A 16,934-nucleotide genomic window follows, 5' to 3' on the forward strand; every position below is an offset into this window, starting at 1 on the left:
ACCACTTGATAATCTCTTTTTTCACTACTTCCTTCATGATGGGATTCAGCCTTCGTTGTCCATCAATCATCCCTTTTTCACCATCTTCCAGGATGATCTTGTGCATGTATACAGATGGACTAATACCGCGAATATTGGCTATGGTCCATCCGATAGCCTTCTTAAATTGTTTCAGAACTAAGATAAGTTTCTCTTCTTGCTCAGTAGTTAACTCTGCTGAAACAATCACAGGCAGAGTAGAAGCGTCACCTAAATAAACATATTTTAAATGAGAAGGTAATACCTTGAGTTCTAGTTTAGGTGGCTCCTTGATTGACGCTTTCGGCTGTGTGTAATCTCTTTCCTCTAAATCTAAAGATTTAAAACGGGATTGTGGATTAAATCCCTTTTGATTAGCTTCTAGCAAAGCTAAGTTTCCATCCTCTTCTTCATCACTTGGAGGGTTTGATGTCAAAATTCTTTCCAAAGGATCCTCAACAGAGTTGAGTTCCTTCTCCACTATGAAATCCTCTAAGTCGGATACTGCAAAACAATTATCTATTGTGTTAGGAAATCGCATTGACTTGAAAACATTAAATTTTACCTGATCGTCCTGAACGCGCATAGTAAGTTCGCCCTTCTGCACATCAATAAGTGTCCTTCCGGTTGCTAAGAACGGTCTCCCCAGGATAATTGGTACTTCGTTGTCTGCTTCGAAATCTAAAATTACAAAATCAGTAGGAAATATAAACTTATCTACACGTACCAATACGTCCTCGATTTTTCCTTCTGGATGTGCTAAGGATCGATCTGCTAGCTGAAGTGTAACCGTAGTAGGTCGAACTTCACCTATCCCCAATTTCTTAAATATCAACATAGGCATCAAGTTGATACTTGCGCCCAAGTCACATAGTGCCTTACCAGAATAAGCTTCTCCAATGTTGCATGGTATGGTAAAACACCCAGGATCATTCAGCTTAGAGGGTAATTTGTCTTGAAGATATGCACTGCATTCCTTCGTCAAAGCTACGGTCTCAAATTCTCCAAGTCTTCACTTTTTGGACAGGATATCTTGCATAAATTTTACGTAATTTGGCATTTGTTCAAGTGATTCAACTAATGGGATGTTGATATGAAGTTGCTTGAGTACGTCAAGGAACTTCTTGAATTGGACCTCCTGTTTTTCCTTTTGGAGTCTTTGAGGGTAATGTGGTGGAGGTTTATATACTGGAGTTGGTACTAGTTGATTTGTTTTTGGCAACAATTCTGCTGCTAATGGAATGGTTGGCTGATCAGAATTGGCTGGTTCTGAGGTTACCTTTTTAGGTATTGCAGGTTCTGGTTCTAGTGGAACAGGAACTTTAACACTCGGTTGAACTTTTTTCGAATCTTGAGCTTCAGCATGCCCCATTTCAGCTTCAATGATGTTGGGCTATACCGTTTTTCCACTCCTCAATGTTAGTACTTTACAATGATCCTTCCCTGGATTTATCGGGTTTTCCTTATCACTAGGTAAAGCACCTTGTGGACGGTTCCTAAGTTCAGTAGCAAACTGGCCCACTTGATTCTCCAAATTCCTTAGAGTGGCGTCATTCTTCGCCATGTATGCCTTCAATAAATTCTCTAAACTATTGGACGATTCAGCCTGAACTGGTTTCTGAACTTGCTGTGAAAAACTAGGCGGCTGGATTGGTCTAGGTTGGGCATAGTTGTTACTGCCTCCAGCCCCTTGGTTACTCCAGGAAAGATTGGGGTGATTTTACCACGATGGGTTGTAAAAGTTGGATTGCAGCCCTTGCCTTCCTCGGTTCTGGTTCTGATTACCTATGTAGTACATGGATTCTGGGTTTGACGGACATTCTTCAAACACATGTCCTTCCCTACAATAGACACTGGCTATATTCTCATATTGGTTAGGTGGTTGAGCTACAAAACTGTTAGACCCATTAGTGGTAAGATTCTTTAACATTAAAGATATCAAAGATACCTGGGATGCAAGTGAAGTGAGAGCGTCCACTTCATGGATCCAGCAACTCGTCTTCCTGACGTTGCTTAATTGGTTAGCTACTGATAATTGTTACTGGCGATCCTCTCGATGATTTCATAAGCCTCATTGTAAGACTTAGATAAGATAGCACCGTTAGCAGAAGCATCTACTACCATCCTTGTGTGAGTGTTGAGACCATTGTAAAATGTCTTTATTTGGATGCAATGCGAAATTTCGTGATGAGGGCACTTTCGTAATAACTCTTTGAATCTTTCCCATGCCTCATACAAGGACTCATCATCCATTTGTTGGAAAGCAGTAATCTCATTTCTCAGCTTAGCAATCTTGCTAGGTGGGAAATACTTCACAAGAAATCTCTCTTCTAACTCTTGCCATGTAGAAATTGAGTTCGATGGTAGTGAGTTTAACCAGGCTCGATCTCTGTCTCTCAGCGAGTACGGGAACAGTTTTAATCGTAATGCATCTTCAGGTACTCCGGCTAGCTTGAAAGAGTCGCTCACCTCCATAAACAATCTTAAATGAAGATGAGGATCTTCAGTAGGAATTTCACTGAACTGGCCCACTGTCTGAAGCATTTGGAACACGACTGGCTTCAGCTCGAATTGTTGTGCCTCGATCTCAGGTCTTCTAATACCTGGATTAAGGTCATTAAAAACGGGCACGTCATATTGTCGTAAAGCTTTATCCCTAACATCAGTAATAAGGATAGGATTTTGAGCAAGGTTTGCTCCGTTTCCTTGATTGATATTCTCGAAATTCATTTCTTCGGTCCTTCTCTGATTCGCTTGTCTTCTTCATTGGCGAAAGGTTCGTTCTATTTCAAGGTCCACTGGGAGTAAGTCGATAATTTGGTAAATACTCATAAACACCTGAAATAATCGGAGAAGAATTAATTAAGTAAGTATAATTGAACAGGAAAATAAAAGAACCAAAATGTAAAAATAAATTCACAAATAATGTTTTTTTTAAAACAGTTCCCCGCAACAGTGCCAAAAACTTGGAACGGTGGAAATGTGCAAGTGTATGCAATCGTAACAAGTAATAAAGTGACAAGTAAATGTCGAGTTATCGTACCCACAGGGACTGTAAAAAGCGATATTTATGAAATTAATTAAAACACTTTGGTGAGGTAAAAATGATTTTGGTTTGAAAAGAGTGATTTATAAACTAAGATTTTAAAACTAGGCAAACAATTTAAATAAAATAAAAGAGTTCTAGTGCACGATTCCAATTAAGATTTAATCAAGATGATATAATTGTGTTAGATTAATTATACCTATTTAACTTAGAAATATTAAATTCGTGCTTATGCTGTTATGAATAAATTCACGGCAACCCCGTAATTTGCTAACTTATGAACATATTTACTAATTAAAATTCCATTTATCTCTTGAACATATCCCTATGCCAATTCAACCGACTAAACAGATTTAATAAAGTAAACATGCTATCGCACATACATACTTATTGAATTAAATTATCTCTCGCATATTCCTATGTCGATTCAACCGATTAATTCAACTTAATAAACATGTAAAAGATTATGTGAAGTAACAAAGTAGTCATACCTTGAAACAATTTTATCACAACAATCTTGCAAGTTATGTAAGGCATATGTATCGCCAAATACAATGCTAATTTAATTTTCAGTTACAGTAGAAAAATTAAACATGCACTGATTAAGTACTGAGTCCATTAATTGAAACTTCAATCCGTTTAAACAATTAATTCTTTAGTTTATAACGCCAGATAACCTAAGCATGATTTTACTTAATCAAGCATTTCATTGAGGCCTATAACAGCATAAACACTATTTTAATAATTCAAGTAGGCAAAATATAATCAACCCAAAACGAATTAAATTCAAGCTAAATTGATTAAAATAACCATTTCAACAACAATATTTTCATAGATATGTTCATCATAAAAACAACAGAAATTAAAAAGAAAGGGAACAGAAAGCAAATCCAGTGTTTCTCTGCGGGTCGACTGTTGCTCCGTTGTCTTCGGCGAGCAAGGCTTCTATGAATCCTTGATTGCAGCCCAATATGGCTGAAGAACACCTCTTTCTCAAGAGAGGAAATAGGCACAAGAGGAAGGGAAAATGGGATGGAAAAATGGAGAGGAAACTTGAGAGAAGTGAAGAGAGGATGAGAGAATGTTGTGGAATGAGGGATGTTGAGGGATGCTTTGAAATAGGCAGCATAGGGTGGCTTTTATAGCTGAAGAGGCCTGTTAAAAATAGCAAATTCAGCAGCCAAGAGAGCCCTCCCATGGCCGGCCACACACATGGCAAGGTTGAAGCTTTCAACCTTGCTAAAAATAGGCTGGGGCAAATCTACAAATCCTAAAATAAAGGTGCGGTTTGAACGCAATTTGGAGGTTTTTCAATGGCCTTTTTGCAAGAATATTTTATCAGATAATTTTTTTATTTGGGTCAGCCAATGGACGATTCTGGTCAGCCCAATTAGTGGCTGGTTCGGCTCATTTCATTCGGTTCAACCAGTGCGGTTCACTAGGCCCTTTCTTCGTAATTAATTAAAATTAATTCATTTAACCTAAATTAAATAGGAAATAAATTAAAATTAATTTAATTATGAATTAATACACATTTCTGGACTGTCTTGGGCTGGAAATTTATTGGCCTCGATACTTCAAATTACTCTCGGTTTTTTCTTCTCGCAGTGTTCACCGGGCCCTTTTTCTCTAATTGTGTAATTCTGTAAAAAATAACCAAATTTAATCAAAATTAACTATAAAATTAATTAAAATTCATAATGTTCATAAGTTAATTATTTTATAATATTTAATTTTTTTACAAGAATTTAACCGAATTTGCATGAATTTAAGTAGAATTAGGTATGAAAAAGTATATAAATTTTTGTGTTTCCAGTCTCCAAAACCACACGGGCGTGTGGTACTGTTCATTAAGAGAAATTTTGGAAATTTTACGAAAAAGTTTATAAGCTTCTGATTGAATTTTGATATGTTCTTAACATCTTCTATGGGCCTTGAATGTCCACAAAAAAGGAGTCAATAAGATATATTACTGAACTATATAACGATTAACTTTATTTGATTCATGTTATAAACCGTAGTGGCTGGTGATGCTCCGTATCCTATTCCGATGCTGGAAAGGGTTAGAGGGTATTACATTTAGTGGTATTAGAGCTATTCAAGTTTAGATGATTCTAGGTCAAATTGAGTACGGAACTGAGTCTAAAGGTACATGCCATTATTGAGTTAAATTTGAGTCAGGATTGGATGTTGATATATATACAAATACTGAATTTTTTTTTTATAGTTAAAGATGTCTGATGAAAATATTGAAGAAACTGATCAAGAAATGTATAGTGAAGATAATGAACCGTATGATATGAATGAATTAGAATCTGCAACACCTACTGTAAATTCAGTAGGTAATCAACCGTCAAACGTTGGAAGGAGTGGTACTAGAGAAAGAGATAATACAGAGATATTCAGAGTGATAGCTAATGCTCTTCAAAGAGTAGTAGGAACTATACCTACTATAACTCCTACCCCTACTACTCGACGAGCTCTGATTAAAGAGTTGCAGATGTATGGTGCTACCAAATTTTTGGAATCAAAGCGAGTTGACCCGTCTATAGCTGAAAACTAGATAGAAACTACAAAGAGAATCCTGAAGCAACTTGAATGTACCCTACAGGAAAGCTTATTGTGTGCCGTTTCTTTATTACCAGGAGAAGCGTACGTGTGGTGGGAATCGGTAACTCAACATATACAGGAGGAACAGATAAGTTGGGAATTCTTTCTAAGATAATTTCAAAAGAAATATTTGGGAGAATTGTATATGGAAGACAGAAAACAGGAGTTCTTAATGTTGAAACAATGCGAGATGTCTGTAGCAGATTATGAATGGAAATTTTTGAGATTGAGTAGATATGCAACTGAATTTGTACCTACTGAAACTAATAGATGCAAATAGTTTTTACGAGGATTGCGTGATGAATTACTATTTCAATTGGTATCTTTATGGATTACTGAATTTGAGGATTTAATTGAAAGAGCCAAAATGGTAGAATAAGTGTTGGGGTTAGACAAAAAGCATGAAATTTTTCGTTCACTTGGGAAGTGTCTCGGAACTACAAGCTCTAATCCAAAAGTTAAGAGATCAAAAGAATTTTGAAGCAGTGAAAGATTTGGTTCTAGATCAAATAAAAGCGACAGAAATCGTGGTAGACAGACGACAGTTTCAACTAGTAGTGTTAGAGGGCCATCTAGAAATACTAAAATTCCGGAATGTCAACATTGTGGGAATAAACATCAGGGTGAGTGCTAGAGATTTATAGGAGGTTATTTCTGATGTGGATCCACTGATCATTTTGTAAAAGACTGTTCAAAGATTAATAAAGTAGCACCAACAGTATCGCAAAAATCTGAATCTACTTACAAAGGTCGAGGGTCAGGCAGAGGTGGTTCAGTTAGTAGAGGAGGTATTAGAAGAACAAGTGAAGTTGCCACTCAACAATCGGAAGTTAGAGCCTCAACTCGAGTATATATTGTAAGAACTCGTAAAGAAAGGGATGCACATAATGTGGTGACAGATATATTTCTATTACATTCAGAACTCATTTATGTTTTAATAGACCCGGGATCGTCACATTCTTATGTTAATACAAAACTAGTTGAGACGGGAAAATTAAAACTTGAACTGTCTAAAGTAACAATAGAGGTGTCTAGTTCTCTAGGGCAAATAATGTTAGCGAATCAAATATGTCAAAGAAGTCCGTTAATGATTCAAGATAAAATTTTTCCTATTGGTCTATTAATCATGCCATTTGGCGACTTTGACATTATACTGGGTATGGACTAGCTATCAAAACATTGAATAATTTTAGACTGTTATAAAAAGAAGTTGATTCTTCAGAATGAAAACGGAGATAAGTTTGAAGTAAATGGTATTTGGACCAGTGGAACAGTTCGTATAATCTCGGCGATTTAAAGCTAGTAACCTTCTTTATAAAGGTTGTATTGCTTTCCTAGCATATGTTATTAACTCGGATTTGGTGGAAAGTAAATGTAGTAAAATTCGACTTGTATGTGAATTTCCTGATATATTCCCTGAAGAATTACCTAGATTACCTCTTGACTGGGAAGTTGAATTTGTGGTTGAAGTTTATCCAGGCATAGATTCAGTGTCAATACCTCCATATCGTATGTTACCAATTGAGTTGAAGGATTTGAAGGTACAGCTGCAAGATTTATTGGATCGAGGTTTTATACGACCTAATACATCACCGTGGGGAGCTCCAGTGTTATTTGTTAAGATGAAAGACAGTTCGATGCAGTTATGTATTGATTATCGACAGTTGAACAAGGTGACCGTCAAGAAGAAATACTTGTAACCTCGTATTGATGATTTATTTGATTATTTGAAAGGAGCTTATGTGTTTTTGAAGATTGATTTAAGATTGGGCTACTATCAGTTAAAAGGTGAAAGAAAATGATGTACCAAAGATAGCGTTTCAATCACCGTATGGGCATTATGAATTCTTGGTGATGCCATTTGAATTAACAAATGCTCTAGCTACTTTTATGGATCTTATGAATCGAATTTTTCAACCGTACTTGGATCAATTTGTAGTAGTCTTTATTGATGACATTTTGGTATATTCAAATACTGAATCTGAACATGATCAGCATTTTTGAATTGTTTTGCAAACATTACGAGAGAAATAATTGTATGGTAAATTGAGTAGATATGAATTTTGGCTGTCAGAGGTAGTATTTCTTGGTCATGTGGTATCAGCAGATGCAATTAGAGTGGATCCAAAGAAAATTGAAGCAATTGTGCAGCGAAAAACTCCCAAAAATGTGTTAGAGGTACGTAGTTTTCTCGGATTGGCTGGATATTATCAAAGGTTTATTAATGGATTTCCAAAAATAGCTTTACCAATGACGAAATTACAAAAGAATGTTCCATTTTTTTGGAATGAGAATGTTCCATTTGTTTAAAATGAGCAGTGTCAGAAAGGTTTCGAAACATTAAAGCAGATGTTAACTGAGGCACTGGTATTGACTTTGTCAGAATCAGGAAAAGATTTCATTATGTATAGTGATGCTTCTTTAAATGGTCTCGGATGTGTACTAATGCAAAGTGGGAAAGTGATAGCTTATGCTTCACGATAATTGAAACCGCATGACCGTAATTATCCAACTCATGATTTGGAACTGGCACCTGTGGTTTTTGCTCTGAAGATCTGAAGACATTATTTGTACGGTGAGGAATGCAATATCTACATTGATCATAAAAGTCTCAAGTATCTTCTGTCACAGAAAGAGTTGAATTTGAGACAGCGTCGGTGGATAGAACTTCTAAAAGATTATGATTGTGTTATTGACTATCATCCGAGTAAAGCTAACGTGGTAGCTGACGCATTAAGTAGAAAAGCTGCAATCAAGTTGCAGGCGATGTTTACACAACTTAGTATTAGTGATGATGGAGGTTTATTGGCTGAATTAAAAATTAAACCAGTGATGTTCAAACAAATCAAGTCAGCTCAGTTAGAATCTGACAAGCTAATGAAGAGGAAAGAAATGGTTCAGAGTGGTGTAGCAGAGAATTTCAGAATTAATGAACATGATTGTCTGAGATTTCGTAATCGGATTTGTGTCTCGATTGATTTAGAATTGAGAGAGTTGATACTTCGAGAAGCACATGATAGTCCATTCGCATTACATCCTGGAGGAACAAAAATGTATCGAGATTTATGGGAACTGTATTGGTGGCTAGGTATGAAGAGGGATATAGTGGAATTTGTGACTAAATGTTTGACATGTCAGCGAGTTAAAGTCGAGCATCAAGTTCCAATTGTTTTACTTCAGCCTATTAATATTCCTGAATGGAAATGAGACTGCATCACAATGGACTTTGTAACAGGGTTACCATTGTCATCAAGTAAGAAAAATGCTATTTGGGTGATTGTTGATCGGCTTACAAAGTCAGCTTATTTTGTAGTAGTCAGAACGGATTGGCCACTTCAGAAATTTGCAGAAACTTACATCCGGGAAATTGTGAGACTGCATGGTATTCCTGTATCGATAATCTCTGATCGGGATCTACCATTTACATCGAGGTTTTGGAAACAGATACATGAGTCTCTTGGTACTCGACTTCATTTTAGTACAACTTTTCATCCACAGACCGATAGTCAGTCAGAAAGAGTTATCCAGATTTTAGAAGATACGCTCCGAGCTTGTATCATTGATTTTAAATCAGGTTAGGAACGTTATTTACCGTTAGCCGAATTTGTATATAATAATAGTTTCTAATCAAGTATTCAAATGGCTCCATATGAAGCTCTATATGGTCAAAGATGTCGATCACCAGTGTGTTGGACAGAATTGAATGAGAAGAAAGTGATTGGACCAGAATTGATTCGAGAAAGAGAGGGTACTGTTAAGAAAATTCGAGAAAGACTGACAATAGCTTTTGACAGGAAAAAATCGTATGCAGATTTGAAATGTCGGGACATTGAGTATTCAGTTGGGGACAAAGTATTTCTCAAAGTTTCTCCTTGGAAGAAAATTCTGAGATTTGGTCAGAAAGGTAAATTGAGTCCACGTTATATTGGACCATACGAGATTGTGAAAATAGTTGGATTGGTTGCCTATCAATTGGCTTTACCTCCGGAATTACAGAAGATTCATGATGTTTTTCATGTTTCAATGCTCAGAAGATATCGATCAGATCCTTCTCACATTATTTCTACGGAGGATTTAAAATTCGACCTGATTTATCATATAAAGAGGAACCGATTAAAATATTAGCCCGAGAGGTAAAGGAATTGCGTAAAAACAGGTCCCATTAGTGAAAGTACTATGGAAAAGTCATAACATTGAAGAAGCAACGTGGGAACCAGAGGATACAATGAGATCTCAATACCCCCATCTCTTTTCAGGTAAATTTCAAGGACGGAATTTATTTAGGGGGGAGTAATCCTGCTTCAAGGGGTAGATAACCTCAGCCTACCGGTAATGTTAGTGGTAGCCGAGGAGTTACAAAAGATACTAGAGGCAGATCTAAGGCACGAACATCAGCCAAGACATATGCTATTCGTGCCAGAGAAAATGCCTCCACACCAGATGTAATTACTGGTACATTTTCTTTACTTGATACTGATATTATTGCATTAATTAATCCTGGCTCCACACATTCATACATATGCACAAAATTAGTATTTGTTAAAAATTTATCTGTTGAACCTACTTGATTTGTGGTTAAAGTTTCGAACCCCTGGGCCAGTCTGTAATGGTGGATAAAATTTGTAAAAATTGTTCGCTAATGGTAAAAGGTATTTGTTTCCTGGATGACTTAATGTTATTGCCTTTTGATGAGTTTGATGTAATATTGGGCATGGATTGGTTAACTCATCATGATGCAGTAGTAAACTGTAAAAAGAAATATATTATGCTGAAGTGTTAGAATGGTGAATTACTCCGGGTTAAATCTGATCAGACACAGGGATTATCTGATGTGATTTCAGTTTTGACAGCTCAGAGGTGTGTCAGAAAAGGGTATGATGTTTATTTGGCATATGTGTTAGACACTAAGGTATCTGAATCAAAGATACAGGCAGTGCCAGTTGCATGTGAATTTTTCGATGTGTTTCCAGAGGAATTACTGGGTTGCCACCAGAAAGAGAAGTGAAATTTTCTATAGATCTGATTCCGGGAACTACTCTGATCTCCATAGCTCTGTATCGTATGGCTCCTACGAAATTAAAGGATTTAAAGACACAGTTGCAAGAACTTGTTGACAGGGGTTTTGTCTGACCGAGTCATTCACCTTGGGGTGCTCCTGTAATGACCCGAAATTTATGGGTATCGGAAATCGAGTTTCTGGCTTACTATTATAGAAAATTGGGTTTGTAAATATTTATTAGAAATATTTACAAATGTTAGTTGAGTGATTAATTAGATTTTGTCTAGGTGAATTAGCTTGAATTAAGGTTAATTTAGTATAAGGACTAGATTGAATATAGTGTAAAAGTTTAATTATAAACTAAAGAAAATTGAAGGGGCTAAATTAGCTAATAACTCATAAAAAGAAATAGTGCCAAATGTATGGAAAATATTATTCCATGTGTATGTATAATATATATTTAGACTTAATACTTAAGTATATAATATAATAATATATTAATATAATAATTGAATAATATAATAAAACATAAAAGAAATAAAAGAAATAAACAAAGAAAAAGAAAAAGGAATAGAAACGAAACGAAACGAAACGAAACAGAGAAGGAATTGGGAGAAAAAGCAAGGAGAAAAGAAAAAGGGAAAAATTAGGGTTTTGAAACTTAAAGTTTAATTTGGTAAGTCAATTAAGTCCCTTTCTTTATAATTTTGATATTTTTGGAGTCTTAGAGACAAATATTACTTGATGTCAGTGGAAATTTTGAAAGTTAGATGATTTTTAGACATGGGTTATGTTGAAAAAATTGTTGAATTAGGGATTTAATTGAATAAATTTCAAGCTAGAATTGCTTAAGGGATTAAATTATAAAAGAAGCTATAAGTTTCATGTTTGAGGGACTAAGTTGAAAGAAACTTGAGATTAGGGTATTACCGTGAATATTCAATGTTTAAGGAGAATATAATAGGAAATTGAATAGAAATGAAGTATGAATTGAGTGATAAAAGTAAATGTGTTAATTAGCATTAAATTAAAATTTTAGTTATGAATTACATAGAAATTCAATTATTTATTGTGAATTATTGTTGTATTAATAGTACGAATTGTTTAATTTCCGTAGTTAACGTAGTACCGGAGACATCTACAAAGAAAGGAAAAGAGAAAGTTGGCAATGAGCAATCTGAAAAATTTAGGTTTGTATTTCTATAAACCAAACTTAATAATTATTTTTGCATTTATTATATATATATGGTAAGTGGTATAGAGGTAAGTATTGTTATTATTGTATTGAATTGATTTGAGTTGTGAATATCTAAACCGAAATGTATATTGATGGTTATCTGAAAATTAAAGTGAAATGAATACCTTATTAACAGTGTCGGGCTAGGTTGGATATAATTGGCATGCCATAGGATTGGAAGTGTACAGGGATACTTCGACCTTGTGTCAATGAGGCACTAATAGTGTCGTACTGTTACTTCAACTTCGTGTCGATGAGACACTTTGTGGGCCGTACTGTTTCTGTTACTTCGGTTTTATCCAATAAGGTACTATGTACCGTACTGCTACTGTTTACTTCGGCAAAGTCGATGAGGCACATTGTGCCGTACTGGTGTGTTGGTTGGATCCGTGTATCTGCCAAAGTCTGAATTATGTTAGTAGGGGAAAATTAACTATACTGGACAACTATATGACTGTGCTATTGTACTGGAAATCGACTGATATTGACTGATATAAAATTGAACTGAATGTTGCATTGAGAAAAAAAACGTGAATATAATTAGTGCTATTAGATTTGAAAATAGTATCTTAAATGCATTTTGTGTTAATAATTGTTTAAGTGTTGGTTTATAGAAATACCACTGAGTGAATACTTAGCGTACGGTTTGTTTCCGTGCGCAGGTTAAGTACAAAAGTGACTAACAACTCAGCATCCAAGATAAGCCCGAACTCAAATACTAGGTGATGTACCTTATTTTAAGAAATGGCATGTACCTAGGTTGTCTTTTAAAGTTACTATTAGTGAGAATGTTATTAGTGTAAAGATGATAATGGTTATTCCATATATGCACAATTGATATTTATAACATAGTGTTTTATATAGTTTATTTTGAATTAATTTTAGATAGTGTTAAGTATAATGTTTGGAAATTCTATGTTAAATAGTTACTGAAATCCATGAGTTAGATCGTTATACTGGTGGTTTTAAATGTGTATTAGATGTATTTAATCATGTTTTGGATTGGTTGAAAGATTGGATTTTAAGTTACTCGCAAATCAAAGCTTGTAGGGTTGGTAATTTTAAATTATAAGGCTCATTTTGAGTCCACACGGCCTGGCACACGGGCGTGTGATCAAACCGTGTGAGACACACGGCTTATACACGGGCATTTGATTAGGCCGTGTGTCCCCTACATCTTTATTAATGAAAACAGAATACTCAGGTATCGCCACACGGGCAAAGACACGAGCGTGTGTCTCAGCCGTGTAAAGCACACGGTTACAGCACACGGACATGTGCTTGGCCGTGCGAAAACTACACTAGATTCAAACTGAAATTAATTGCACACGGGCAAAGCACACGGGTGTGTGCCTTAGCCGTGTGAAACTAATTTGTTCAAAATAATAAGTCAGAGAAGTATACGAGTAAAGGACACAGACGTGTCCAAGCTGTGTGAGTCATACAGGGTGACAAAACGGGCGTGTATCTAAACCACACGGGCGTGTGTTACTGTTCATTAAGAGAAATTTTGGAAATTTTACGAAAAAGTTTATAAGCTTCTGATTGAATTCTGATTTGTTCTTAACATCCTTTATGGGCCTTGAATGTCCACAAAAAGGAGTCAATAAGATATATTACTGAACTATATAATATTTAACTTTATTTGATTCGTGTTATAAACCGTAGTGACCAGTAATGCTCCGTAATCCTATTCCAATGCTGGAAAGGGTTAGGGGGTATTACAGCTTCGGTTCTGTTTGTGAAAAAGAAGGACGGGTCTTTAAGATTATGTATTAATTACTGGCAGTTCAACAAAGTCACTATAAAGAATAAGTACTTGTTGCCTCGAATTGATGATATATTTGACCAGTTGAAGGGTGCCACTGTATTTTCAACGATTGATCTCCGGTTGAGCTACTATCAGTTACGGGTAAAGGAGTCAGATGTACCGAAGACAGCTTTCAGAACCAGGTACGGGCATTATGAGTTTCTTATTATGTCGTTTGGGTTGACTAATGCACCAGCAATATTTCTGGACCTGATGAATCGAATATTCAGACCATACTTAGACAGGTTCGTGTTTTTTTTTATTGATGATATCCTGGTCTATTCTCGAGATGAAAATGAGCATGCAAATTATCTAAGAATTGTATTGAAAATCCAGCGTGAAAAGAAATTGTATGCTAAATTTAGTAAATGTGAATATTGGCTCTAAGAGATGAGTTTTCTTGGGCATATTATATCTGCTGAAAACATCATAGTAGACCTGAGTAAAATTTCAGCCATTGCTAATTGGAGTCCACCGAAGAATGAATCTGAAGTCAGAAGTTTTCTAGGTCTAGTTGGGTATTATCAGAGATTTGTACAGGGGTTCTCTATGATAGCTTCTTCGATGACTCGACTATTGCAGAAAGATGTTAAATTTGAGTGGACTGATGAATGCCAGCAGAGCTTCGATAGACTGAAAGATCTATTGACAAAAGCACCTGTACTAATGCAGCCTGAGCCAGGTAAGGAATTTATAATTTATAGCGATGCTTCGTTAAATGGTTTAGGTTGTGTCTTGATGCAAAAAGGTAAAGTTATAGCCTATACTTCAAGACAACTTAAGCCACATGAAAGAAATTACCTAATGCATGATCTTGAATTAGCTGATATTGTATTTGCACTAAAAATATGGCGGCATTACTTTTATGGTAAGAAATATCATATCTATACTGATCATAAAAGTCTGAAATATCTGATGACGCAGAAAGATCTAAATTTGAGACAGCACAGGTGGCTTGAATTGATAAAGGACAATGATTTGATTATTGATTACCATCGAGTAAGGCTAATGTTGTTGCTAATACTTTAATTCAAAAATCTCTGTTTACTTTGCGAGCTATGAATGCCCGATTGCCTTTGGTTGATGATGGTTCAGTCATAGCTTAGTTGAGAGTTAAACCGACATTTCTACATCAAATATGTGAAGCTTAGAAAAATGATAAAAAGTTACAAGCTAAACGGGTACAATGTGAGTCAAGTAATGATTCAAAATTTCAGATTGGGACTGATGGTTGTTTATTATTCAGAGGCAAAGTATGTGTACCGAAGAATTCAGAGCTTGTACAGAAGATTTTACACGAGGCACACAGCGGTATTATGTCCTTACATCCGGGAAGTAATAAAATGTATAATGATTTGAATAAGATGTACTGGTGGCCAGGTATGAAACGTGATATTTCTGAGTTTGTATCATGATGTCTGATATGTCAACAGGTCAAAGCAGAACATCAGGTACCCTTGGGATTACTCCAGCCAATTACTATACCAGAACGGAAATGGGAAAGAATTACTATGGATTTTGTGCTGGGATTACCATTGTCACCGAATAAGAAAGATGCCATTTGGGTGATCATTGATCGATTAACAAAATCAACGCACTTCATCCCGGTACGTATGGATTATTCATTAGATAAGTTGGCTGAACTATATATATCTGAGATTGTCAGGCTACATGGAATGCCAATCTCCATTATCTCTGATAGAGATCCCCGATGTACGCCTCGTTTTTGGGACAAGTTACAAGAAGCTCTAGGTACCTAGTTGTATTTTAGCACTGCTTTTCATCCTCAGACAGATGGCCAATCTGAATGAGTAATTCAGGTATTAGAGGACATGTTTCGATGCTATGTACTAGAATTTGAAAGTAACTGGGAAAAGTATTTACCTTTGATTGAATTTGCCTATAATAACAGTTACCAGTCCAGTATTAAAATGGCTCCGTATAAAGCTTTGTATGGTAGAAAATGTAGAACTCCATTGTATCGGATAGAGGTTAGCGAGAAAAAGTTATATGGGGTTGAGTTGATTCGAGAAACCGAAGAAAAAGTAAAAGTGATTCAGAAAAGCTTAAAAGCAGCCTCTGATAGTCAAAAACCCTACGCCGACCTGAACCGAAAAGAGATTGAATTTCAAGTCGACGACAAGGTATTCTTAAAGGTATCACTACGGAAGAAAGTACTTCGATTTGGTCGAAAGGGTAAATTGAGCCCACGGTTCATCGGGCCATATGAGATTACGGAACAGATTGGACCGGTTGCCTATCGGTTAGCTTACCACTAGAGCTTGAAAAAATTCATAATGTATTTCATGTATCTATGCTATAGAGTTACCGCTCAGATCCGTCACATGTTATTTCCCTGACAGAGGTTGAAATTCAGCCTGATATGACTTATAGTGAAGAACTAGTCAAATTTTTGGCACGAGAGACAAAGGAGCTCAGAAACAAAAATATAAATTTGGTAAAAATAATATGGAAAAAGCACGAGATTGAAGAAGCAACATGGGAATCGGAGGAGGCAATGAGGAAACAATACCCAAACCTCTTTACTGGTAAGATTTTCGAGGACGAAAATCCTTAAAGGGGGAAGTTGTAATGGCCTAAATTCAGGGTTATCGAAATAGTAGTTTTGTAACCACAAATTCGATTTAAAAAGAATATTTATTTTAAAAATTTTTGCATGAATATTAATATGATAGGAAAGTCGTATGAAAATATCGATAGAAAAATTGTACCGATTTAGTGGTTAATTAGAAAAAAATTTAAAAATTTATTGAAGAAATTGGGTAAAAATAAGGTATCGAGAGCTCGATCTCGTAAAAATGAGTCAAAAATATTTTTATAAATATTTATGAAATGTTGGTATTGTGGTATTAAAATTTCGTTAGAAAATTTTAACGTTTGGGTAGTCAATTAAATAAAAAGGACTAAATTGAAAAAAGTGTAAAAGTTGCTAGAATGATTAAATAGATTAAGTTTTCGGCTAGGGTTTTGAAAGGGGGGAGAGGATGAACAGTAGTTTGTTTATATAGGGAAGGTACACACAGCCTAGGGTCACGCCCGTGTACTTTGAAGGTGAGCCTGAATTTTTCAATTTAGGTCGTACCCAGCTACTGTCCCACGCCCGTGTGTCTTGGGCGTGTGTGACACACGACCATGTCGCATGGTCGTTCCTAACTTTGTTCGCTTCTCCCACGCCCGTGTGTTATGGTAGCAT

The 16,934-nt window shown here is 35.8% G+C and overlaps 1 non-coding gene across 1 annotated transcript; it reads left to right on the forward strand.

Moving 5' to 3' along the window:
* The first annotated feature begins 2,197 nt into the window (after positions 1-2,197).
* On the forward strand, positions 2,198-2,304 carry LOC121210642 (small nucleolar RNA R71). The gene has a single exon (XR_005905756.1). It is a non-coding gene; the product is annotated as a small nucleolar RNA R71 (small nucleolar RNA).
* The last annotated feature ends 14,630 nt before the right edge of the window (positions 2,305-16,934 follow it).

This window comes from Gossypium hirsutum, chromosome A11 (assembly GCF_007990345.1).
Source record: "Gossypium hirsutum isolate 1008001.06 chromosome A11, Gossypium_hirsutum_v2.1, whole genome shotgun sequence".
Lineage (NCBI taxonomy): Eukaryota > Viridiplantae > Streptophyta > Magnoliopsida > Malvales > Malvaceae > Gossypium > Gossypium hirsutum.